The sequence below is a fragment of the Mirounga leonina genome, unplaced genomic scaffold (genome assembly GCF_011800145.1).
Source record: "Mirounga leonina isolate KUSES-001 unplaced genomic scaffold, KU_Mleo_1.0 Mir_154, whole genome shotgun sequence".
NCBI lineage: Eukaryota > Metazoa > Chordata > Mammalia > Carnivora > Phocidae > Mirounga > Mirounga leonina.
The window spans coordinates 29,197,162-29,224,168 of NW_023270389.1; the positions used below are offsets into that span (position 1 = coordinate 29,197,162).

The 27,007-nt window shown below is 42.8% G+C and overlaps 1 long non-coding RNA gene across 1 annotated transcript; it reads left to right on the forward strand.

The window, feature by feature from the left end:
- Positions 1-1,591: 1,591 nt before the first annotated feature.
- On the forward strand, positions 1,592-12,866 carry LOC118014230. The gene is made up of 5 exons (XR_004680228.1): positions 1,592-2,321; positions 6,671-7,315; positions 8,899-9,060; positions 10,587-12,130; positions 12,837-12,866. It is a non-coding gene; the product is annotated as an uncharacterized LOC118014230 (long non-coding RNA).
- Positions 12,867-27,007: the final 14,141 nt, after the last annotated feature.

The following is a 27,007-nucleotide window of genomic DNA, read 5'->3' on the forward strand; positions in this document are numbered from 1 at the left end:
GAAATTCCCTGGTACTCAGTGAATAATTTTCCAGGATACAGTTTGGTGGAAGCATACCAGTCGTAATGGTGACAAGAATTAGCGGGAGAAATTATTCATCTCTGTTTTTGAATTCATACTTAATATTGCCATTGTGATCATTACAATTGTTTCGTGGCTGTCACCCCACCCCCCACCCCTGTGTGCTAAGAGCATTGAGAACACAAAGATAAATAGCCCACAGCCTCTCTAAAGAGCAGTTCTTATCCAGGTGTCCATGGATCCATGTCCTTGGTGGAATTTAGGGGCTTTGGGAACTTGAATGAAGAAAAGATCACATTTTCAGTAACCTCTAACCGCAATGCAGTATTTCCTTCAGGGAGAAATGGTGATGAAAAGCCACAGCAGGATTAGAGGTACCTGTGACTTGTCACCAGGAAGCACACGTATTTTCATATTACATATCCTATCACAGCTGTTTGCTGCTCTCTTGAAATACTGCGTCTACATATCACTACTTTGAAATAATGGCGGTTATTTGGCCTCCCACTGGATATTGTCATTTCACACACCAGTAAAAAGGCACATGTGTTCTTACATCAAATCTAGGTTTTGCTAGTTGGTCACCCATATTTCATGATATCGTTGACTGCATTTGCCTGTGTATTTTACCTTATTCTGAGAAGGCTTCACAAGGCTGCCAAAGGTGACTGAGGCACCAAAAATCGTTGAGAACCCCTTTAACTGTACAGTTTCAGGGGGGAGCTTAGAAGCCTAAACAGATAAAAATCAGTACGAAGTGGTGAGTGGCGGCTAGAGATATACCCAGGAGCTATAGGAACCCAAGGAGGGGATGGACTCAGCTTCGGAGATTCCTGAGCTGCATCTGGAATGAAGCCTGAAGAGCAGGAGAAAGAAGCAGGGGGTCCCTTGCGGGGAGGGAACAGAATGAGCACAGGGCCTGAAGCCTCCAGGCCTCGGGGGAAGTGAGGAGTACCGAGTGTGAAATGCTTGCTTGCTGTGCCGAGTCCTGGGGGATTCATTCAAGGATGAATCACAGACAGTCTAGAGGGTCGGTAAGCTCACCTTTTAGAACAATTTTTATGGGCACAGGGTGGACAAGGTTCAATTTCCTTGAAAAGAATTCAGTGGTATAATACAATTTTCAAAATCAGAATTCATTAGTGTATACATGCAGATGCGTGGTAAGTTTTGACGTGTGCTTACACTGTGGAAACGTCACAGTCAAGATAGTGCATATCTCGGGGTGCCTGGGTGGCTCAGTCGTTAAGCGTCTGCCTTCAGCTCAGGTCATGATCCCGGAGTCCTGGGATTGAGCCCCGCATTGGGCTCCCTGCTCGGCGGGAAGCCTGCTTCTCCCTCTCTCACTCCCCCTGCTTGTGTTTCCTCTCTCACTGTGTCTCTCTCTATCAAATAAATAAAATCTTTAAAAAAAAAAAAAAGATAGGGCATATCTCTGTCACTCCTTCCCCCTAAAGTTTCCTAGAGCCCCTCCTGCCATACCACCCTCCCCCCCCACCGCCCCCCACAACTGCTTGTCTGTCATGGGGAGTCCTTTGCTTTTCCAGAATTTTGTGTGAATAGAGTCATATGTAACGTACTCTTTTTGATCTGGCTTCTTTTATTCAGCATAACGCTTCTGAGATTCATCCATGCTGTTACAAATCAATAGTTCATTCCTTTTTATTGCCGAATAGTATTTATTATAGAAGTAGAACTTTGAAAAGGGGGGGAATCAACCCTTGTTTTCATAATACCAAGTTTAAAGAGGGAGCGAGATTTCTAATGCTTATCAAATGGGAATATGGGTTAAAAATTGAGAAATGCTGCTCTGGAGTGTGGTCAGAGCGCATTCCAGCCCAAGATTTTTCTTACCGTCGATGTTAAACTTGAGCACATTTGGAAATATTTTAGACCTGAAAGAAAGCATCGGGACATCAAAACAAGCACTGCAGCTGAGCGGGCCTTTGCAGTCACAGGCTTGCTGATGAAAAGATTTGTGGAGACCGCCTAATGAAGTGTTCAGAAAGCATTCTGTGTGTCATCTGTTTTCCTGACGACCTCCTCATTGGGTAAGTAAGGGGCAAGAACTATTTTCCCGTGTTGCATAAATAGGAAATGAGGTATAGTGAATTTGAGAGAATTATGACTCAAAATAGAAGTGAGTCAGGGGCAGATTGAGGACTGCGCACGACCTCGCCCGATCCCCTAATCCTAGCCTTGCTAGCAGGCTGGGCCCTAGGTTTTTAAAGAAAATACAGTGATTTCACTTTCACTTTTGTTCTTGTGTGGGTTGTGATAGAATCTTTACACTGGAGGAGGTAAGGTTTGTTTTTTGGGTTTTTTTTCCTTCTTTCTTTTTTTTTTTTTAAAGATTTTATTTATTTATTTGACAGAGAGAGAGACAGGGAGAGAGGGAACACAAGCAGGGGGAGTGGGAGAGGGAGAAGCAGCCTTCCCGCCAAGCTGGGAGCCCGATGCGGGGCTTGATCCCAGGACCCTGGGATCATGACCTGAGCCGAAGGCAGACGCTCAACGACTGAGCCACCCAGGTGACCTTTCTTTCTTTTTAAAACTTTCCCCTTTCCACTTGGTAGATGCCAACATCTGTGTTGACTCCATTCAGTTGAATTCAACAACCAAATGCCTGTTTTCGGCAAGACTCTTTCCCAGGCACCAAGCTGGATAAATCCCGGAGGTTCCTCCAGCTGGTAGGACAGAAGGACCAAATGAGAATTGAATGGTGTTTCTTACTGTCTTTTGGTTCATGGAAAGTTTGAGAATCTGGTGAAAGTTATGAATCCTCTCTCTCTCTCAAAAAAAAAAAAAAAAAAAAAAGCACGTATGTGCACACACACATAGTTCTGCAATGATATTAGAGTGTTTGGAGATCTCCCCCCAACCCCCCACCAAGCTTGTCCATAGAATGACCTTAGGGTGAGTATTCTGGGCATGAAATGAAATAGTAATGCCTTGAAGGAAGCACAAAGCCATAGTCACTGACTAGAAAGAGAGATTAGAGATAAGATCCAGGTGGGTCAGAGGGGCCAGTGGGGCTGGTGGGATAGGTATGTTTTGATAGACAGGCCTGTCGAGTTAGAGGTCAGGTATTGGTCTCTGGGAGGCAGCATTCCAGCAGAGGGAAAAGTCTGAGAAAGGAAAGGAGGGTAGGAAGTAGGAAAACTCAATTCAACAAGCTGAATTTGGCAGGAGGAAGGTTACATGATGAGGAATCATCAGAATCATTAGAAACAATCATAGAAAGGCAGAGGTCATATTTTGAGTGACATTGGAAGCAAGGTGAGTATTCTCCCGCCCCTCCTTCCCCCCAGTAAAATATCTGTAATTCCTTTTATTTATTTATTTTTTGTAGGTAGGGGTTTTGGGGTATGATTAATACATACTCACTGTAATGAATTAAGGAATAATAAAAATGAGAAGTTCTCATATCATATAATCTGATCTCTGTTAATAGTTGGTATACTTTGTTCTGGTTTATGAACATCCTCATTTGTCATCACTGTCCCAACTCGGACCCACCACCCTTGTTATAAAGTAAGTCCTGTAAATTTACCACAGTTTTTATAACTCTTCTCTATGTTTATGTTTATTTAAAGCACAGTAGACATTTTATACAAATATTGTTCTTATTTATTTTTAAAGATTTTATTTATTTATTTGAGAGAAAGAGAAAGAGAGAGTGAGCTTGAGGGAGAGCAGGAGCGGAGGGTCAGAGGCAGAGGGAGAAGCAGACTCCCCGCTGAGCAGGGAGCCCGACGCAGAGCTCCATCCCAGGACCCTGGGATCATGACCTGAACTGAAGGCAGACAATTAACCGAGTGAGCCACCCAGGTGCCCCATATTGTTCTTAATTAAAAAAAAAAATTATTTCCTTAGGATAGATACACAGAAGAGGAATTATTGGTCAATGTGTATGACCTTTTTTGGAAGATATTAGTATATCTTAGTATATTAGTAAGCAGCTTTCTGAGTGGTTACCTTGTTTTCTTTTGCTTATTTTTTTTCTTTCAGTATCCTTTGCTCCTTAGCCTGTTTCTTAAATACTGGAGCTCCCCAGATCCCCACCCCTCCTGGGCCTTTTCTCACTGAATACATTCCCCTCTTGATTCTCATTCACAATAAGCATGTGTTGAATGCGTATCATGTACCAAGCATTGTGTTTAGCATTATGACGTGTAATTTTCACCACAACCCTGTCACATGATGATTAATATCTTCATTTTACAGACAGGGAAACCAGAGCGGAAAGTTACTTTCCCAAGGGCATAGCCCCAAAAGTTCTTGGGAAATGTCTCTACATCCATCACCTTAATCTGAACCTTCAGCTTCCATGTCTCTACTGAGCTCCCCAGCAGCACATTCCTGGTGTACATTTCCATTCGGCGTTCTCGTGGATGCCCCAGACTCAATATGTCCAAACTCAGCTTCTGGGGTGCCTGGGTGGCTCAGTCAGTTGAATGGCTGGCTCTTGGTTTCGACTCAGGTTATGATCTCATAGAAAGGTCATGGGATCAATTGTCCCACAGGGCTCCACGCTCAGCAGGGAGACTACTTGAAGATTCTCTCCCTCTGCCCCTCCCCCCACGGGCACTCCCATGTAGGCACAGGCTCTCTCTCTCTCTTTCAAATAAAAAACCTTAAAAAAAAAAAAAGCTCAGCTTCCAACTCTTATCTTCAAACCAGCTCCCCCATTGTATTAGTAAGTCCCTAATCTACCCTTGACAATTATCTTCTCTTACCTATCCCTGATCACCCCACCCCCATTTGATGCAATGAATTCAATGCTGATCACTATATCTTCCCAACCACAGGTAGATCATGATTTCAAGACATTTAGTGCAACTTAACTCCTTGGTCTCCCTGCCTCCAGTTGACTTCCCTCTCACCATTCTCACTCCTGGCAAGTTGAGCAGACTTACCATGTCATCTCCCCACCTCAAAAACTTTCAGTGGCTCCCCTTTACCTTCAAAATACAACTCAAGTTTCTTAGCATGACCTCTCACTGTGTGGGGTGCCATCACCCTTCCCTCTTTAGCTCCACTCTTGTCTGCCGCTTTCCCATTTTTGTGCTCTGGGTTCCAATTCCAGGGAACTACTTGAAGTTATCGTGAATGGGATCCTGGCTCCCTCCTTTCTCCTTGACCCTGTAAACTCCCATCCCCCACTTCTCCTGGCTGACTTCTTTTATCTCCTCAAGATCTCTCAAGATCTGGCTTCAGTGGTAGGACCAGAAGGCCTTCGATCCCTTCTCTTTACTCACCCTCCCTGCCGCCTCCAGCATGCCTGACTCTTTCACAGAGATTATCAGATTTTATTCTAATCCTCTGATTACTATTGTGTTTTTCCATTTCCTTGGCTAAGAATTTTGGGAGCAGAGCCTGAGTTATTTAATCATCTTTGTATTCCCATGGACTCCATAGATGCTCAGTAAATGTTTGCTGAATAAACTGTGGTGTTTTCCCTGAGCCTGAGTGCACTTACTGGGCTTCCAGTAGCTGTTTTGTCTGTCACACAGGGTGAACAGAATTGAGGCTTTGCAGATTTGACTTTATGCAAACGTCCCGCAAAAGTCCCTGAGTAAGAATTCTTTAGACTGTAGTGTTTTGAACTGTAAAACTCTTGCCTGTTTTAGTCAGATAGCTTTTGTTAGTAAAGCTTCCCCACCCCCAATTTGGTGGCTTAAAACAGCCATATGTTTAGTTCGTGATTCTGTGGTCAGGCGATTCTGGTCTGGGCAGCTCAGCTGATTTCTTCTGGGCTCGCCGCATGTCTAGAGTCAGCCGATGGGTGAGATGGTGGCCAAATAACCAGGAAGGCTTTGCTGATGTGTCTGGCATCTGGCCAGAGAGCCTGGGTGTGCCTCCACGTTTCTTCTCTACCAGACTAGCTCAGGCTCATCCACATGGTAGTGTGAGGGCCCCAAAACCAGCAGGAGAGGAAACCCTTATAGGGGAATCACTGCTTGTATCTCTCTCTCTCTCTTTTTTTCTTTTTTTCCCACAGATCACAGGACCAACTCCTATGCAAGGGCTGGGGAAATAGATTTTACCTTTTGATGGGAAGTGTGATATCACACTGCAAGGATATAGACGTAGGGAGGAGAATTTGTGGTCATTTTTACAAACATCTCCTTGGTCCCTGAATATATAAATTCTACAGTATCTGATAGCTACTAAGCACTTGATAAAAATCTGGGGTTTTGGATAAATTAGTGGCCACACTGATACACATATATATGGACTATACTTATTTGGCAAATAGGGCTGAAGTCTGCCCAGGAAAAATTGAGTTCCACTTCATTTTATTTTTGGATCCCTGATACTAATGTTATACAGAGTGCAAATATTGCAGAGCTATTAATAAAATGTTAACATCAATACCTCAAATGCATTTTTAGAAAAGGGAGTTATTGAAGAATACTGACTTCAATGTAGAATTGAATTAATTAAAGCTGATGGCCAAAAGCCTGATATTATTGGACTAGTGCCTGGTATGGATAAAAAGCTACAGAAAAGTTTGGTTTGCATTTTAAAAATATCTTGTGCATGAAGCCACTCCATATCTTTATGCCTCATTGTCATTTCCATGCGGCAAATCTACCTACTAGAATTATTTCATATTTCTAAACTTGTTTTCTTTTTTGGTCAGGTTACAATTCTAGCTGCCTAACATGATTCCAGGCATATCGTGTTTTATTGTACTTTGCTGGGCTGTGTTTTGCAGATACTGTGGTTTTTTGTTTTTTGTTTTTTTTACAAATTGAAGGTTCAAGACTTCAGTGGGGGAAGTAACTGTAGATGTGAAAATTAGCAAGAGAATTGGAATTAGAAATGGAGCCAGAAGATGTGGCTGAATTGTTGCGATGTCATGATAAAATGTGAACGGATGAGGAGTTGTTTCTTAAGAATGAGCAAAGAAAGTAGTTTTTTGAGATGGAATCTACTCCTGGTGAAGATGCTCTGAAGATTGTTGAAATGACAACAAAGGATTTAGAATTTACATGAACTTAGTTGATAAAACAGCAACAGGGTTTGAGAGGATGGACTCCAATTTTGAAAGAAATTTTACTGTGGGTGAAATGCAATCAAACAGCATCACGTGCTACACAGAGAAATCATTCATGAATGGAGGAGTCTATCGATGTGGCAAACTTTATTGTTGTCTTGTTTTAAAGAAATTGCTACAGCACCCCACCTTCAGCAACCCCCTCCTGGATCACTCAGCAGCCATCCACACTGAGGCAAGACCCTCCACCAGCAAAAAGATGATGACTCTCCACAAGCTCAGATGATGGTGAGCATTTTTTAGTGAAGTATTTTTTAATTAGGGTTGTACATTTTTTTAGACACAATGCTGTTGCATACTTAACAGACCGTTACATAGTGTACACATAGCTTTTATATGCACTGGCAAACAAAAAATATATATTTGACTCACTTTATTTGTCATATTGGCTTTATTGCATGCTCTAGAACCAAACTGCAATATCCCTGAGGTATGCCTGTATTTTCCAGATGAGCAAGCTAGATTTGGGCTACAAAACAGTGGCAGAAATAAGGAGTAAGGTGAATGGTGTTTATTATTCTTGCATGCACGCATCCATCCCTCTCACTAACCTTGATGAAGCACCACTTACCCATCAGTCATTGCAATAGGAAGAAGAATCAAACAAAATTCCCTGCCTCCAGCAGTTCAAAGTTGATGCTGAGAGAGAGATACATAAGTACAATTTCAGAGACATGTGCTAATAAAATCTTACCTATTATGCCAGGGAGCCTAGGTTTTTTTAACTTTTTTTTTTTTTTTGTCTCAGGAGTAGAATTTAGTGATTCATCACTTACATATAACACCCAAAACACTGGTTCTTAATATAGGAATGGCAAAGCTAGCAAGCAACTCCAGTATTTTTATCAAGGACATCTACCCAGGTATTACTCCTGGTGACTTTTTTTTTTAAAAGATTTTATTTATTTATTTGTTTGTTTGTTTATTTGAGAGAGAGAGTGCAAGCGTGGGGAGGAGCAGAGGGAGAGGAACAAGCAGACTTCATGCTGAGCATGGAGCCTGACACGGGACTTGATCCCACGACTCTGAGAGCATGACCTGAGCCAAAAATCAAGAGTTGTAGCCTTAACCACTGAGCCACCCAGGCCTCCTACTCCTGGAGATTGTTGTTCATTAGGTCTTAGTGGGACCGTGGTTTTTACATTTTGAAAATACACAAGCGGTCTGGTTTGGGGGACTCATACTTAAGAAAAATGATTTATAAAATGTTAGTGTACAGTTTAGGTATGAGAATGTATTTTAATTAAGTTTGGAGGGGAAGGGTGCCCACATCTTTTACTTCTTAGAATAGACCAGTGTCACCAATGAGTGGACATCATTATTACAAGGCAATGCATACTCTAGAAAATGTGTAAAATGTATAATTGTACAAAAAGGAAAAAAAAAAGATTAGCAATAACCCTCCCAGCCAGGGACAACCACTATTAACACTTTCAAGAAAATTCTTGTACTTGTTTCCTGAAAATATACCACAAATGATCATGCTTTTATGAACTGCTTTTTTTTTTCATTTATCTTTTTTTAAAAAAATAATTATTTGGTTAAATAATCTCTACACCCAACATGGGGCTCGAACTTATGACCCCAAGATCAAGAGTTGCATATTCTTCCGACTGAGCCAGCCAGGCGCCCCTGCTTTTCTCATTTAATATACTGTGATCATATTTTCAAGTTGTTAACTAATCTTTTATGGTATTTTAAGCAGTTCAAAAGTACCTGTTGTACATACTTTAAATTACATTATTTCACTAATATTCCATTCTTGGTTCTGGGGATTGGGGGATGAGTAAGACATGGATATTGTTCCTTAGGAGTTGACTGTCTAGAAGAATCAGTCAACTTATCTTGGCAAATCCAGATCTGCAGAATCCAGGATGTCCCTCGATTTGAAGAATCCAGATCTGCAGAATATCCCTCGATTTGGCTTCCTCATGAGTAGATTCAGCTCATGCATTTCTGTTGAGAAACTGCAGGTAAGGTTGGGTCCTCTCAGTACGCCACTTCAATGACATCGGTGCAAGGCCTGATCACTTGGTTCAGAAGCATTTCGTCAAGTTTCTTTACCACAAAGGTACCTGTCCCCTTTGTAATGAATAAGTAATCTGTTGCAAGATACACAGAGTCTGTGTGAATATCCTTTCTTCCAGTGGCCTTTCACACCGTGGTTTTAGCCTGAGTCCATTGTTTCAGTGGTGGCTACAGAATGGTGCTTTTCCAGTAGATCATTTTATCTACATTTATTTGTGGGCAGGCTGTGACTTCATATAGCCAAGCAAAGATAATTCAGGAATTATCTGGACCTGCAAAACGTTACCTTATTTGGAAAAGGGGTCTTTGCTGATACAATTAAGTTTAGGATCTTGAGATGAGGAGATTATTCAGGTGGGCCTTTGGCAGAGGGAGATTCGAGACAGGAGAACACACAGACAAGGAGGGAATGTGTCCACTGAGGCAGAGATTGGACTGAAGCAGTCACTAGGCAAGAAATGCCAAGGAATGCTGACAGCCACCAGAGTGGAAAGAGGCAAAGAATGGATTCTCCCCTGAAGCTTCTGTAGAAAGTACTGCCTGCTGACACCTTGATTTTGGACTTCCGGCCTCCAGAGCTATGAAAGAATAAATTTCTTTGTTTTTTTTTCTTTAAAAATTTTTTTTTTTAAAGATTTTATTTATTTATTTGAGAGAGAGAATGAGATAGAGAGCATGAGAGGGGGGAGGGTCAGAGAGAGAAGCAGACTCCCTGCTGAGCAGGGAGCCCGATGTGGGACTCGATCCCAGGACTCCAGGATCATGACCTGAGCCGAAGGCAGTCGCTTAACCAACTGAGCCACCCAGGCGCCCTGTTTTTTTTTTTTCTTTTAAAGCCACTTGATTTGTGGCATTGTGTTATGGCAGCTACAGGAAACTAACACAAAGATAAAAAGGATTGTCTTTGCCTCTCTGACATGGTCTATTTCATTACTCTGTTCATTGCCTCTATACCAAGAACCTAACCTGAAATGATCTTGTTCATTATTTGGATCTCTTGCTTAGAACATGTGCTTCCGAAGGGCAGGGATTTTGCTTGTTCCCCTTCTCTGCTATCTCCTCAGCAGCACTTGGCATAGTCTCGGGCAAATAGTAGATACTCAAGACGTATTTTGTTGTCTCCCTATTTCCTCATCTACTTGTCTCTTACATTTCCTAAAGCTGGGGGTGTCAAACTAGCTCAAGGGTCAAATCCGGCTGTCGCCTGTTTCTAGAGGATTTGTGAACCAAGAATGAATGTTTATATTTTTGAATGGTTGAACAAATCAAAAGAAGAATACTTCGTGATATGCAAATTATACACACTTCAGATTTCCGTATATGAATATAAAGTCTTATCAGAACACGGTCACATCCACTCATTGACATATTATTTATGACTGCTTTCAAACTACACTGCAGAGTTGAGTAGTTGCAACAGAGTTCATGTAGACTGCAAAGCCTAACATATTTACTGTCTGGCTCTTTACAGGAGAAGTTTGCCCAACCCTGTCCTAAAGGATGAACAGAAATCACTTGGATGCTGATAGTCTCTCTGCCTCTTTACCCTCAATTGTTCATTTGCATGTTTCACTCTCACTGGCATATGGCAAGAAGGCAGGGTGGCTAGAAAATGTGGGTGCCTTCCCTTTTTTGTCATGGCATTTTTGGTAACTCCCTCAGGTCAAACCATGTGCCCTGCCTCTCAGACTGATTGTTTTCTACCAAAGGGACCAGACCAGAAACTGGATGAAGGACAAAAAGACTGATAAATGTGCTTTCTGCTGGTGTACGGATAGCATTACTTTGCAAAATTCAAACATCTCGATAAGCCAGGCTGTTTCTTGACTCAAACCATGATTGTCCAGAATATCAGGGGCCATAAATTTAGCAGAACTGACCAGACCAGCAAGGCCTGAGGTGTCTGTGGAATGTTAATCATGTTACTAGGAGAAGGGAGTGGTCAAATAAGGACTGGGAATGTCGAGTTAAGCAAAGTGGAGCAGGATTCTTTTTTTTTTTTTTAAAGATTTTATTTATTTAATTGAGAGAGAGAATGAGAGAGAGAGCACATGAGAGGGGGGAGGGCCAGAGGGAGAAGCAGACTCCCTGCCGAGCAGGGAGACCGATGCGGGACTCGATCCCGGGACTCCAGGATCATGACCTGAGCTGAAGGCAGTCGCTTAACCAACTGAGCCACCCAGGCACCCTGGAGCAGGATTCTTGACAGTAGACTTCTGTGACTCTCCAAGGTGGGATATTGTACAAAGCAATGCCTAGACTTGGGCCACATGCCAATGACCACCTCATCGGACAGGTGTTCTGGGGAACTTGTTTGGGTAACGATGCCTTAGGCCTTGCTTTTTCTCTTTCCAGTTTAAACAATCCCAGTACTTCAGTGACTACAGAAAAGTCTGTATCTTGTGTCCTTTTACTGCTACTTCTAAGCTAGGAAGAAAAAAAGGATAGCATCTTGTATCCAGATACAGAAAAACTTTGTTAGAAGGGATGTTGAAATTAATAATACAAAATTAGATTAAATGGTTTTTGAAAGCCTTTCAGTTATTCAGCAGTGATGTCTCAGTTAAAATCAAAGTAAAACTGAACCTTTCTCAAGTGTTAATATTTTTTACATATTTCAATTTGCCCCAACCTTTATATATTTCTTAAACACTGAGCAAGACCTCGGAATGTAAAGCATGCTTAGTTTCAAATGACATATGCAATACCCATTTGTGTGACTAAGATGTAGGAATTATAGCCTTTGCACTCTGGTAAAGTCAACATGGAAATATGTGGAATTTTCTCGTAGTTTTCAGGAAATAAGGTGTCATTGTTAAGATAGTTTCCTGTCATAAAAAATTCTATAATTCGGTTTTAAAATAGCATCCTTAGATGTTGTTTTTGACTCAGAAATCTATAGGAAATCTAAAATTGAATGTTTGTGTGTATGTGTATGTGTAAAAGGATTTTGCATATTTTCCACAGACAAGAAACGAGATGTTTCTATTCCTGGTCATGCACAATTGTAATGACGTAAGTATTTACCACATGCACATGTGAAGGCAAGCTGACATTGAAAGTAGGGAAGCTCTGTGTTGATCTTGGCAATGGGCTACATGTACAGAGAGCCATCCCTCTCATGCCGCCATTCCCACAGCTCCCAGTCCGGAGAGCGGGTCACCCCAGCTGGCTCACGGTAATCCTCTGTGGCTGTCAAACGGTTTTTTACCTGAAGCTTCTTTGCCTTGGACCCTGTTACCAGCTTCCACTTAAAAACAGAGCTAAAACATTTCTGGTTGGATGGAACAATGACTTATTTTTATGAGCAAAGAGTAGTTTGTCTTTAGTTCCTTCACATAAAGTATCAGGAAAAGAGTCTTTTCATTGTGATGAAAGCAGTTAAATATTGAAGACTAAAAACCTCATTAGAGAGTTCTTGGAAAAAAACACAAAGAAAGCCAGCTGGGGAGGAAGTGCTGCTGACTGCAGGAAGAAGAGCCAGAGGTGGGTGCGTTAGGAAGGGGGGGCTGGTGCTGGTGCTCCCCCAGAGCAGCCGCTTCATGAACCCACGTTCTCAGGATCTCACAGCCCAGTCAGCTTCTCTTCTCTCTTCCTTTTAAAAATTGTGGTACAAGGTCTATGACAAAATTCATCAGTATAACCATTTTATTTATTTTTTAATTATTTTTTCTTAAGTTTTATTTTTTTTTTTTAAAGATTTTATTTATTTATTTGACAGAGAAAGACACAGCGAGAGAGGGAACACAAACGGGGAGTGGGAGAGGGAGAAGCAGACTCCCTGCCGAGCAGGGAGCCCGATGCGGGACTCGATCCCAGGACTCCAGGATCATGACCTGAGCCTAAGGCAGTCGCTTAACCAACTGAGCCACCCAGGCGCCCAAGTTTTATTTATTTAAGTATTCTCTACACCCAGCGTGGGACTGGGATTAAGAACCCTGAGATCAAGAGTCACATACTCCTGTGACTGAGACAGCCAGGCGCCCCTCAATTTAACCATTTTATTATTGTATTGTATTGTTTTTAAAGATTTATTTATTTGAGAGAGAGAGCACGCACAAGCACTGAGCTGGGAGCCCAAGGCAGGGCTCGATCTCAGGACCCTGAGATCAGGACCTGAGCCGAAATCAAGAGTCTGATGTTCAACCGATGGAGCCACCCAGGCGCCCCTCAATTTAATCATTTTCAAGTGTACAATTCAGCGGCCTTTAGTACATTCATCATGCTATGCGACCACTGCCATTCTCTCGTTACAGAGCATTTTCATCACCCCCAAAGGTCCCCTGTACCACCATTCTCTCCTTTCCGTAGCCCTTGCTTCCTGTCTCTACAGATTTGCCTATTCTGGGCATTTCATACAAATGGAATCACACAGCATGTGGCCTTTTGTGTGTGGCTTCCTTCATTCGGCATCGTGTTTTCAAGGTTCATCCATGTTGTACCAGGTGGCAACGCTTCGTTCCTTTTTACGGCTGGATAATATTCCACCGCACGAACGTGCCACATCTCAGTTATCCATTCACCCATTAATGGACTTTTGAATTGTTTCCACCCTTGGGCTGTTGTGCATCATGCTGCTATGAATGTTCATGTACAAGTTATTAATTAAAAACCTGTTTGCAATTCTTTTGGGTATATACCTGGGAGTGAAATTGCTGGGTCACGTGGTAATTCTATGTTTAACTTATTGAGAAACTGCCAAACTGTTTTTCTCTTGCCTTCTAAATGCTTTTCTAAAAATAAAAATTCACCACAAAATTGATATTCCAAGCTCAATTATTGTACAGTTTGAAGAATGCCTATATATATTTTTTTAAGATTTTATTTATTTATTTGACAGAAAGAGTGAGAGAGCACAAGCAGGGGGAACAGTGGAGGGAGAGGAAGAAGCAGGCTCCCCGCCGAGCAGGGAGCCCAATACAGGGCTCGATCCCAGGACCCTGGGATCATGACCTGAGCCAAAGGCAGACGCTTAACCATCTGAGTCACCCAGGCGCCCCAAGAATGCCTATATTTCTAGGATAAATATTAAGCATCTGAGGATTTTCTTTGTGTAAAAAATTGCTTCAGAATACTTTGCTAAATGAGTAAGCAAGCACAAGCCACTTGTATTTATTTACTTCCTGCCATAGTTGGCTTTTTCCTAAAACATTCAGCCTTTTACAAAATTCAGTATCTCTTAAGAGGATGGTTATAAATAGATTATACTGTCACTGTCCACTTTGGCATTATACTTCTTTTTTCTGGGTCAAATGGAAGCTCTCTAATCTCTTTTGTGATTTGTTTAAATGTAGAGTAATCCAAGGGCAAATCCGAGTTAGCTACTCTCTCTTTTTTTTTTTAAATGTTACTTGTGCTTAAATTTCATGGTTACCCAGAGCAGGATTAAAAAAAAAAAAAGTAAAGTGGTTACAGATAATGCTGATAATTTCCCAACGTCAAATTGGCTGGTGACTATCATTGTCCCAGCATAAAGTGAACCTAATGAAGAATGGGGCATTAGGCTACCACACACACAGCTCCACAAGAGGGTTCTAGCCCATTCCTGGATAGGCAGCTCCCCAGCCCTCAGCCCCCGCCCCCCGGTGGCCCAACCTCCCCCAAATATTTAACAATCAATATGGCTCAGGTATCAACCAGGCTGCACAGAGGACATGGACCATTATATGATGTGGGAGGTTCTGGAAGCCCGCTGTGGGTCAAGCTTAATGCTGTAGTTGCTGGAACTTGAGACCATCTCGGGGCACTGGTGTTGGGGTTTAGAGGCAGTGGCCCTGGGAGGCAGTTAGGATAGTAGCTATTTACCAATTGATACAGAAATATTTTAGGGCGCCTGGGTGGCTCAGTTGGTTAAGCCTGCTTCTCCCTCTCCCTCTGCCCCTCCCCCTGCTTGTGCTCTATCCCTCTCTCTCTCAAATAAAGAATAAAATCTTTAAAAAAATTAAAAAAAAAAAAAAAGGTAATTTGTTGTCCCCACCAGCAGAGAAGTCCAAGGAGTGAGCCCAGGGCTCAGCTGATGCCTATCAGGGCACATTCTCCCATCCCTTGATCTCTTGGCCCTGCTCCCATGTCAGGTTTGTTCTCAGATAGTCTTTTCATGGCCACAAAAGCTCCGGGTTCAGGCAGCCTTGGAGCTGATGGTCAGAGTCTCTCTGCAGGTGCCTACCTCAACCCTGAAAAAAGGCTGGCTGCTCAATTTGGGTCACATACCCCTTCTCTAGTTTCCAAAAAAGGAAAGGATATGACCCTGCATGAATAATCAGCAAGCACGATACGATTTTATTGTATTTCATTTTATTTTATTTATTTTTTTAAGATTTTATTTATTTGAGAGATAGAGTGAGAGAGAGCAAGAAAGCACAAGCAAGGGGAGTGGCGGAGGGAGGGGGAGAAGCAGGCCCCCCGCCGAGCAGGGAGCCCGATGCGGGGCTCAATCCCAGGATCTTGGGATCGTGACCTGAGCCAAAGGCAGACCCTTAACCGGCTGAGCCACCCAGGTGCCCGGCATGATAGGATTTTAATAAATGATGACATGGAGGGAATCCAGAGATGGAGACAGTGATGAACAGGTATATCTGGGGGAGAAAACACATGTCTATGGATGGGAAGAAGGGTATATAAAAGGAATTATAATTGAAAAGAAATTGGAAATGAGATTGAGGCCTGAATGCCATTCTAAGGTTGTGTGTGTGGTTTTTTTTCTTGGTGAGGGTAGGTGTGTGCGTGGTTATTTCTAGGCATTGAAAAAACATCGATGGTTATTAAACAAGACAAATGTCAAGCGAAACTGAGAGTTTAGTAAAAAAAAAAAGACTGTGGTTATACGAAGTAAAACAAATCAAGGAAGGAATTCCTCAAAGTACAAGGAATTGCTGGTCAGGACAGTAACCTTCCTAGACCAATTCGGTTAGAATGGTTATCTCTTCATCGTCAGAAGCTGAGGTAAGTAGACAGAATAATGCCTTCTCTAGTAGGAAAAGTGGTAACCATTTTTGGGGAAAGACAGTAGGGTGAGACAGAGATTTCTGGTGAAGGATGGTAGGGAGGAAGGAATATAATCATAGCTTCTAGTAACAGAATCCTTGATTAGCAGTACGGGCTTACTGGCTATTAAAATACTAAAATATTTCTTTTTTTTTTTTTTAAGATTTTATTTATTTATTTGAGAGAGAGAGAATGAGAGACAGAGAGCACGAGAGGGAAGAGGGCAGAGGGAGAAGCAGACCCCCTGCTGAGCAGGGAGCCCGATGTGGGACTCGATCCCAGGACCCCGGGATCATGACCTGAGCCGAAAGCAGATGCTTAACTGACTCAGCCACCCAGGCGCCCCTACAAATTACCTTTTTTGCTTAATTTGTCACTTACGAGAGTCAGGCGGCATATCTTCCAAGGCGCGGGTCATACACCAACTCCTCTGTGCTCTTCTTCAGCTCAAACAATCACCTGTCTCGCCCGCCTCTTCTCTCCCCTGGCTCTTTATTTGTGCTGTTTGACATTGCCCTGGGGTGTGCAGTGTGTGTGCACGATTCATCCTGCTAGAAGGTTAGGGCCCTCAGGAGGACAGAACCCTGGATGTTCAAGACCAGGCTGTGTGGCATTAATTAGGGGGAGTGGTGGTGAGGCACTGAGTACGGGTTGCTCTTTTGTGAGATGAGGCAGGGAGAGAGAGGAAAAGCTGGTAGGATGGGGGAGGCTCTGGAGGCCTCAAGAAAGCTCAGGAAAGCTCAAGAAGAAAAACATTCAGCCCTGGGTATGAGCATTCATGTTTATAAATGAAAGGAGCCAGGGAAGAGGGAGGAGGAGGGTATGAAAGCAGGCACAGGATCAGCAGAAGGGCTGGGATGAAGAATGAGAGGGAAGGGTATTTATTCAGAAACACAAGCGGGAAAAAACAGAATGTATTAAGATATGGTGACATTTTAACATGGAGAGGAGTTGAAGGAGTACATGCTTTGTGATTTTAATCTCAGCAAAGCAGCAAATCATCAATTTATTGGACATATTGTTTAAATGCTTTAAGTTAAGATTACTTTCCTTAAACCTGCCTTGAGGATTAAACAACCATGTCTTTATTTTCCCTCTAAGGGAGGGTCACCTCTTCCTAACTTCCAGAGCCTCCCCCATCCTACACCTCCATACTCTTTCCACACCAATCTGTGCTCTTTCCAGTGTCCAGGATGCCAAGGGCCAATCATATTTCATCACTTCAGTTCTTGAAACAGTGCAAATGCTTCCCAGAAGTTTTAGAACAAACTTTCTAGTCTTCAGCGTAGCACATAAGACCTTATATTCTGTCTCAGCCTAGCACGTGGGGATGTATGTGACAGACTCGTAGGCCATGCTTACCTGTTCAGACCATCTTCAAACACTTCTTACCTGCCCTCCCAACCCCCTTGTCCTGACTCACATGTAACATTTCCACAATGCTGAAGTTGTGTGGTATTTCCTGCCAGAACTTGTGTTCTTTCATCCCTCTAGACCTTTCTACATAGTGCTTCAGCTTCATTCAGTAACATCGGTTCAGGACGAAAGAGGTGCCTGAGGCTGTAAGCTTACCCCAATTGGTTTACCAGGCAAACTCCTCTGCTGAACATCCTCTCAAGCCACTCTTCCCTGGGAAGCTTTTCTGGAACCCTTTAGAGAGGAGCCAAGAAGCACTGATTATACAGTTAAATCCTATCATATGTGAATATAACTTAATTTACTTACGTAATTCAGCTCTGCATTTTTCCTACAGCAGGGACTCAAAGTTTCATCTGGTAGTCAACTACAAAATATGTTACATACTCTTTTTTTTTTTTTTAAGTAAACTCAACCCCCAACATGGGCTCAAACTCACAACCTGAGATCAAGAGTTGCACACTCTACCAATTGAGCCAGCCAGGCGCCTCAACATACTTTTTTGATATTTTGGACATTTTTGTATATATATCAGTGTATAGGGTTATATGTATCAACCTTGTATGTTATGGGTAATTCAAGGGATTTCCCAGGGAACAATTTTGTGTATACTTTAGACTCACTGACTTTAGACCTTACACCTTACTAAGATTAAGTTAAGGTATGAGGTGACCATTGCATAAATTATACTTGGAACTGTCTTAAGAAGGCCTTGGGTTGGCTTTTGTTCCAGTGCTTTAGTTGAGCATGAGATAAAGCAGGTGGCTTGTGTTCGGGGCCTGGATTGTCTTGAAACACTAGACTCTGGCTGGTGTTCACCATTGCAGAGGCATTTATGGAATGAGATGTCCAAGGAAACCACAGAGTAACGTTCACTACAGGCCCCGCCCTCCTTTTGTGGAAAGGCCTGGGCTATTTATAATGTTTTATTTCTCTCTTAAAAGAAACTTACTGGATGACTATACCTGAATTCACTTAAGTCAAACACGGAGATACTGTGACCCCACCATACTGGTCTGAGTTCATGAGAGAATTCTAGTCGGGGAATGTGTTTGGGGGAACAATATATGTACACACAATCTGTGTGTAGGGAGTAGTTGAAGTTATGTGTCTGGATGTGTTTACCAAGGAGAGCTTACGTCAGAGGTAAGAGTAGGCAGCCAAGGGAAGAGCCTAGGTGAATGCTGATGTTAATGGGGCAGAAGGAGGGGTGTCCAAAAAGGAAGTTAGAAGGGTAGGAGACTAGATAGTGACTTGGAGGCCAAGGGAAGGAGTTTCAAGAAACAGAGTGGGGAAAGATGTCTGATACTATAGGAGAGGGCACTCCCCTATCTTACTTAAGTCAGACAAGGTTAGAGGGTGTCCTTTGGATTTAACAACTTCTCCAAAGTTGCCTTTGCTACCACGAAGGTGAGAGGCTCCATGAGGGTAGAGGTCAGATTGCAGGGCAGGGAGGTGGGAATGGGACACTGGCATTTTCAGTGATGTTGGCTTGGAGGGTTGGGGGCAAGTGTGGAAGTTTACTGGAGAGGGGTGAAGGCTAAGAGAATGTTTTAAAATTCAATAGAATGGAAATTCTTTTTTTTTTTTTTTTTAGATTTTATTTACTTATTTGACAGAGAGAGACACAGCGAGAGAGGGAACACCAGCAGGAGGAGGGGGAGAGGGAGAAGCAGGCTCCCCGCAGAGCAGGGAGCCTGATGTGGGACTTGATCCCAGGACCCTGGGATCATGACCTGAGCCGAAGGCAGTCGCTTAACCAACTGAGCCACCCAGGCGCCCTAGAATGGAAATTCTTGAGCCTGTTTTATGCTGAAGAGAAGAGGCAGTTGAAAAGAAGAGATTAAAGATATACGAGCATGGCCGGAGGATCTGGGAGGGGATGCTCTGAAGGCCAGATCCAGTATTTGACCTTGGACAAGAGGAAGGGGAGGAAGAGGAAAAGCAAGCTTTCTGCAAGCCAGGAGTATGCCTAATTTGTGTCCTTGCCCCATGTGCATGGTGCCTGGCACACAGCAAGGCTTGGAGGGAAGGTAGGGAGATGCAGATAATACTGGGCTGCAGGTTGGGGGGCCGGGAGTGGGGTGGGATCAAGAATCAAGAGTTCTGGCCCTTGCCTGGTTTCCAAGAGAGGCAGGAGGCAAGACTATCTGTTGAAGGTGTCGGGAAGTGGTGGGATTTGGAAAGGGAGCTATGGGTTGGGAGGACCCACGGAAACAGGTGGAAGAGGAGAAGGAAGAAGCCGCCATGGTGCAGGGGAGGCCCACTGAGGTCAGGGACCTTGACATTAGAGGCCAAATCTGTGGGATCATGAGTTTTCTCCATCAGCATGCAGCTGCTCATAGGCAGGAGCCAACAGGGCTGTGCTGATCAGGGTAAGTAATCTAGGTGTCAGGAGGCGAGGGGACACCGCTCAGTTTTCTAGCTTTGGGTTTCTATTTCTCTACCTGAAATTTGTTTTTCCAGATGATAAATGTGACACGTGCTCATTGTAGAAAACTTGGAAGATACAGGAGCAACTAAAGAAATCACCCATCATCCTACCTCCCAGGGATAACTACTATTAACATATAGAATTTTTCCAGTCTGTGTATTTTTTATATAAAATAAGATAATATTCTTTATGTAACTCTGTCTTTAATATTAAATTGTGACTATTTTTACATGACGTTAACCATCCACTGAGAGCACACTTAAGGGCATCACTGCCTTTTATGGCTGCATAGTAATGTCTTTAAGCACATTCTCCTCTCCTCTTTGCTCTAGCTTGTCCCCTCCCTGTGGGTTGGCACCGTCCCCTGAAGTGTAATTTGGGCTTTGGGATCCTCCACACGTGGGCCTCTTGGTGCCAGTCTGGGTTCCTCCCTTCCTGTAGATTGGAAGGAACTGGATTTGGTTGGAACACCCCTCCCTCCCACCTCCTCCCTGTTCAGGCTCACCCCGAGATGCTCCTGAGCCGGGGATAGCCACCTTGTCCTCTCTTTACTTCCACAGTGTGTCTTCCTCCCTCCCCATACGTCCTGCTGAATGTGACAGCACTTTCTGATGTCCTGGATCAGGACCTCTGAGTACAAAACAGTAGCTTAAACTAGAAACAGGTGTTTTATTTTGAACGAACCCAGATTTATTCCATGTTTTAAAACGTGCACTTTTGTCCTGATTCTAGAAAGGAATAATTGCTCATTATGAAATAACTAGAAAATACAAAAGAGCCTAAGGAGGAGAATAAAGAAGCAACAATTCCACTACCCAGAGATAATCCACTGTTACAAGTTTGGTGTATTTCCTTCCTGTTTTTAATATATGTGTATGGGTTTGCATATATGGGAGTTGATATAATTGGGAGAGGAATATATATATATATATATGTTATATAGAGATTTATATACATTATATATGTACATATATATTTACATATATTATATACACATATATATTTACACATTATGTACACATATATTATATCTTTACACATATTATATACATACATTATATATACATATATGTATTTACATATATTTTATATATACATACATAATATCTACACATATATAATATATACGACAGATGCCACAATCTTATCAGCCGTAATTATGTATGCCCTGTTACCTTTGCCACGTTCTATTGGTTAGAAGCAAGTCACAAGTTGTGCTTATTCTCAAAGGGAGAGGATTATGCATGATCCCAGAAGGTGGGCTCATGGTGACCAGGGTGTATCTGCCATAGTAGGAATGGTCAGCATCTCTTGCCATGTTTCAGATGAAGCAGACTCTACTCCCTGAACTTGGCCAAGGCAATCTTTCACATTCCTTTTCCTGGCCACAATGATTGGATCAAGGTTGGGCACTCAACCTGGGTCAAGCAAGTTGGGGCCCATGTAATGCAAACGCGCAGTAAATGGAATGTTGAACCATCAGTAAAGCAGATCCACCCTTCCACCGGACAGGGAAGGGAGGGTCCTGGGAAGGGAGCCAATTCAGAAACAGTGGAGCTGGGACATAACTGTGCTTTCTGGTTTGCCCAGGACAGCCCCAGTTTAGACCTGTTGTCCCAGTATAATTACCAACACCCTATTTTTGCTCTGTATGGTGTCAGGTTTGGAGAGTAAATTATGTGATTACCCTCGCTTTGAATTATCTTTCACATTCCCTTGGAAAGTCTTGGGGAAGCCCATCTCCAAGAGGAGCCTGTCGTGCCCTGAAACCGAAGTTCAGAGGGACAACTGACTAGGAGAGACATGTGCCATGTATAATTATTAAGATTCTGTGTGTAGGAAAAGCAGGGATTCTGACTGAAAATATGCCCAATTTCATGATAAAAGAATTATAGGCATTGACCTGCTATTTAGCTGCTTCTAACATGGACACCATACCTCGTGTTCTTGGAATGGAAGTAGCAGGCATTCAAGTACTGATGAAGTCACTGGTTCAGTCAAGAACTCTAGCTCTTGTAGTGAGTGAGAAAGGGGTCAGGGAATTCGAATTCGGAGCCCTGTTCAGAAGCAACAGACGAGAAGAAGGCTGTGAATGGCAAGCGGAGGGCAAGCATTAGGTGCACACCACTGGACATGGAATCTTGAGGGAGGGAGGTGTGTAGACATCTTGGGTGCCTTTCAGATTCTTCCTTCCTCTCCTTCAGAACTTGGACTGAAAATTACATGGGAGGGGAGGAGAGAGGAGGGATGGTATAGTTTCGTGTCTAATGAGCACCAGCTCCAGAAACAAATTACCTTGGGTTTGAATATTGGCTCTGACCATACACAATTGTGTGTGCTTGGACGAGTTACTGTACCTCAATTTCATCATCCCAAAGTAGTTGCATTATATACTAAACTGTGAGGATTATTATCATTTTAAAGAAAGAGGGAGCAGGGGAGGGGCAGAGGGAAAGGGAGAGAGAATCTTAAGCAGGCTCCATGCCCAGTGAGGAGCCTGATGTGGAGTTCAATCCCAAGACCCTGAGATCATGACCAGAGCTGAAATCAAGGGTCGGATGCCTAACCAACTGAGCCACCCAGGCACCCCTAACTGTGGGGATTAAATGACCTAATGCATGTGATGTGTCTAGCAGACTCCCTTGAACGTAGTACGCTCTTAGTCAAGATGAGCTTCCATTAATAACATTTGCCGGCATCCTCTGTATCATGTATTTTAGATATATTACCCAGTTTCAGGCAATGGACCAAACATGTCCTTCATTTTATAATTGAGGAGACTGAGGCTCAGACATGATCTAATTTGCCTTGTTGGCTAGTGAGAGGTATAGTAGCATTTTGTTCACGTAGGTCCTTGCCCCTGTCTTTGATGTATTTGGTCCACTGCACCAGGCTGCCTGGTCTGTCCCATCCCGTATCCCCAGAGCCTAGAACACCGCCCGGCACACAAGTGCCCAGTGAATATTGCTGGCTGGCTGCGTGAATGCCTTATGTCTCCTCACCGTGACGGTTCCTTTGTTCTGTTTGTTGGGCAGTGGAGTATTTGGCTCACATTGTACTCCACTCCACTCATTAGTATGCTGCCCCTCGTCTTTAAGCCTTTGTTTGTGTGTAGCCAATCCCTCGGCCAGACCGGGAATTTTCAGAAGGCCAGGGTTGCCTTGCATTCGGTAAGGCAGGAACTAAGCTCCAGTGTGTTAGAGCCCACTAGCACTTTGCAGAAAGATTGTTTTGAACATCCAAGGATAGAGTTTCCTGACTTTTTTTTCCCTTTAAAGATTCAGATATCAAATGCACACTGGGCTAGCGGATCCTTCTTAAGTGAGATCAAATGTGTGAAAGTCTTCTCACACGGGCAGCTCAGCCCAAAACGAATCATTTGGCATGCTTAAGCCAGCTACTTTTGTTTTTGGAGGCTGCATGGTTCAAAGGAAAGAGCACTGGACTTGGGGTTTGGGTCACTTAACTTTTTCGGCCTCTGCTTCCTCACTTATAAAACTGGAATGATAGTGCACGCCCCCACCTAACTCAAAGCTTGGTAAAGTCAGAAGAGACAATGTGTCTTGAGGGCCTTATTACTGTGGAGTACCAATAAAATAAAAAAGGAACTTCTACAGGGTTGTTAGTGAAAAATAGGAGTTGGTACACAGCCAGAATTGCAAATTTTAATATACAGAGTTTCAAAAGATTATGTACGATAAAGTTATAGGTTTTTTAAAAAAGATTTTATTATTTATTTATTTATTTAGAAAGGGAGTGTGCGCAAGCAGGGGGAGGAGCAGAGGGAGAGGGAGAGAGAGAATCTCAAGCGACTCCGCACTGAGCATCTGGTCACAGTGCTCGACCCCATGACCCTAAGATCATCATCACCCGAATTGAAACCAAGGGTCAGATGTTTAACCAACTGAGCCATCCAGGCGCCCCAAAATTATAGTTTTGCTATCTCTGGGTGATGAGATTCTGGGTAATTTTGTCTTCTCGCTTTTGCCTATGTGCATTTCCTAATTTTGCCATTATGAACTTTTTTCTCTATTTTTGGCTTGGTTGAGTTGTTTTAAAAAATCATTAAAGATACCTAATAAAAAGATTGTAACTTCACTTTGATATTTAGTTGATATTTGGGGATTATAATTGTAAGTATCAGATACTGTACAATCGATGTATCTAAGTGACAACATAGTTAATATACGATAACACAATTATTATCATTGTTTTTTTCCTGTGTCAGTCTGATAGGTGGTTTGGTTACTTCTCCAGCCTGGCTTCTGGTGTGGCTCATGGTGGGACATCAAGCCTGTGGGAAAATAAGGTCCTGTGAGCTCTAGCCCTCTCCAGACTCCTAAGTTTGTATCAAGAGAGATGATTATAATAAAATAAATTTGTGGGGCACCCAGCTGGTTCAGTTGGAAGAGCATGTGACTCTTGATCTCGGGGTTGTGAATTCAAGCCCCACGTTGGGTATAGAGATTACTTAAAAATAAAGTCTTTAGGGGCGCCTGGGTGGCTCAGTCGGTTACGTGTTTGCCTTCGGCTCAGGTCATGATCCCTCGCCTTCTGCCGCTCAACCTGCTTGTGCTCTCTCACTTGCTCTCTCTCTGTCAAGTAAATTAATAAAATCTTTAAAAAAATAAATAGGGGCGCCTGGGTGGCTCAGTTGGTTAAGTGACTGCCTTCGGCTCAGGTCATGATCCTGGAGTCCCGGGATCGAGTCCCACATCGGGCTCCCTGCTCAGCAGGGAGTCTGCTTCTCCCTCTCCCGCTCCCCTCTCTTGTGCTCTTTCTCTCTCTCACTCTCTCTCTCAAATAAATAAATAAAATCTTTTAAAAAAAATTAAAAAAATAAAATAAAATAAATTTGTAAGTTCACTTTAAGCATAGATAAATACATTACACAGAACTACAACAGATTTAGAGGAAAAACAATGTGATCTGTGGTCTTTTGGTCTTAACATCTCTGGGGAATTCTTCATGCTCTTCTGAATTTGGCCCTCTCCATTTATGCTTATGATTTAAAAGATGTCACTTTAGGGCGCGGGCGGCTCAGTCATTAAGCGTCTGCCTTCGGTTCAGGTCATGATCCCAGGGTCCTGCTCAGTGCTCCGTTGGAGGCCTGCTTCTCCCTCTCCCACTCCCCCTGCTTGTGTTCCCTCTCTCGATGTCTCTCTCCGTCAGATAAATAAATAAAATCTTTTTAAAAAAATAAAAGATGTCACTTCAAAATTATTGAAGAATAGCACATATTCATTGTTATTTCTGCTTCTTTTAAACTGGTGGTTAATTCAGAGTCACCATGTTCAAATATGATGTTGACACTGCCTTTGTGACGCATCCAACTACTGTGTTCAGATTCTGTGGGTCCCAGTCACCCCAGCAGGCGAGGTTGAGAGGGGCAAGCTTCCGGGAGGCTGTTTCTGCTGGTGCCACATTTGCCACGAATGATTTTATTTCTACATAACTTGGTGGCCTTGAAATGTGTTTGCCCATTATACTTCTAAAAATAATTTTGAGGAGCACCTGGGTGGCTCAGTTGCTTAAGCGTCTGCCTTCGGCTCAGGTCATGATCCTGTGGTCCTGGGATGAGTCCCGCCCGGGGCTCCCTGCTCAGCGGGAAGCCTGCTTCTCCCACTGCCCCTCCCCCCTGCTTGTGCTTTCTCTCTCTCTGTCTTGCAAATAAATAAAATCTTTAAAAATAAAAATTTTGAAAAATTATGTTCTCTCTTGCATGATTTTTAGTGGACGTCTAACATTTTCTATCATAAGTTTAAATAAATTTTAAAAATGTGTGATAAGTCCCTTAAGTTGCTTAAGGGTTCTCCACCAGAGACAGTTTTGCCCCCTCTGGAGACATTCTAGCAATGTCTGGTGGTCACAACTATGTGTGTGTGTATGTGTGTGTATGTGTGTGTGTGTGTGTAGACCAGGGATGCTGTTCAACATCCTATAATGCAACCCATAACAAAGAATTATCTAGGGGCGCCTGGGTGGCTCAGTCGTTAAGCATCTGCCTTCAGCTCAGGTCATGATCCCAGGGTCCTGGGATCGAGCCCCACATCGGGCTCCCTGCTCGGCGGGAAGCCTGCTTCTCCCTCTCCCCACTCCCCCTGCTTGTGTTCCCTCTCTCGCTGTGTGTCTCTCTGTCAAATAAATAAAATCTTAAAAAAAAAAAAAAAGAATTATCTAGCCCAAAATAGTGTTGGGCTAGAATTTGAAATGCAGCAGGTAATTTGAAATGAAATGAGATAGTTTGGGCTAAAATTATCTAGCCCAAAATATCTAGCCCAAATCAACAGTGCTGAGGTTGAGAAACTTTGGTTTGAATGCATGCAAATTAATATAAATACCAGGGGATTTTATACTTACTAGCATCCATTAAAAAACACATAAACTCTTCTATAACATTTTTCCTTTTCTTTCTCAAAATTGTATTTCCATTATCTTTTCCCCAAAGAATTTTATCCTAATGAAATACTGTTCTATTCGAAAGCCTTACAACTACCATACAATTTTCTGCTACAAGACTATATATATGTGAATTGAATTATTTTCAAACATCCTATGACCATAGTTCTAAAGGTTCATATTTTCTTTCCTGAATATTGAGTAGCATTAGAAATTGATCAAACACCAGGGCACCTGGGTGGCTCAGTTGTTAAGCGTCTGCCTTCGGCTCAGGTCATGATCCCAGGGTCCTGGGATCGAGTCCCACATCGGGCTCCCTGCTCTGTGGGAAGCCTGCTTCTTCCTCTCCTACTCCCCCTGCTTGTGTTCCTGCTCTCGCTATCTCTCTCTCTGTCAAATAAATAAATAAAATCTTAAAAAAAAAATTAAAAAAAAAAAAAGAAATTGATCAAACACCAAAAATATATTATAACATTTGATAGGTGAGTTTTAGATGCAGAAACCTTTTGGTTGAAATGCTTCTCTTCATGGGATGATTTAGGGAGGAAACTTCAGGGGCCTGATAACCAGTTTTTGGTGACATGGAGATTTCCTGCCTAGGGGGAGGGTGAGAGTCTAGGATGGGAGAGAGGTGGCCTTTGAAGTGAGGTTGGAGAGTT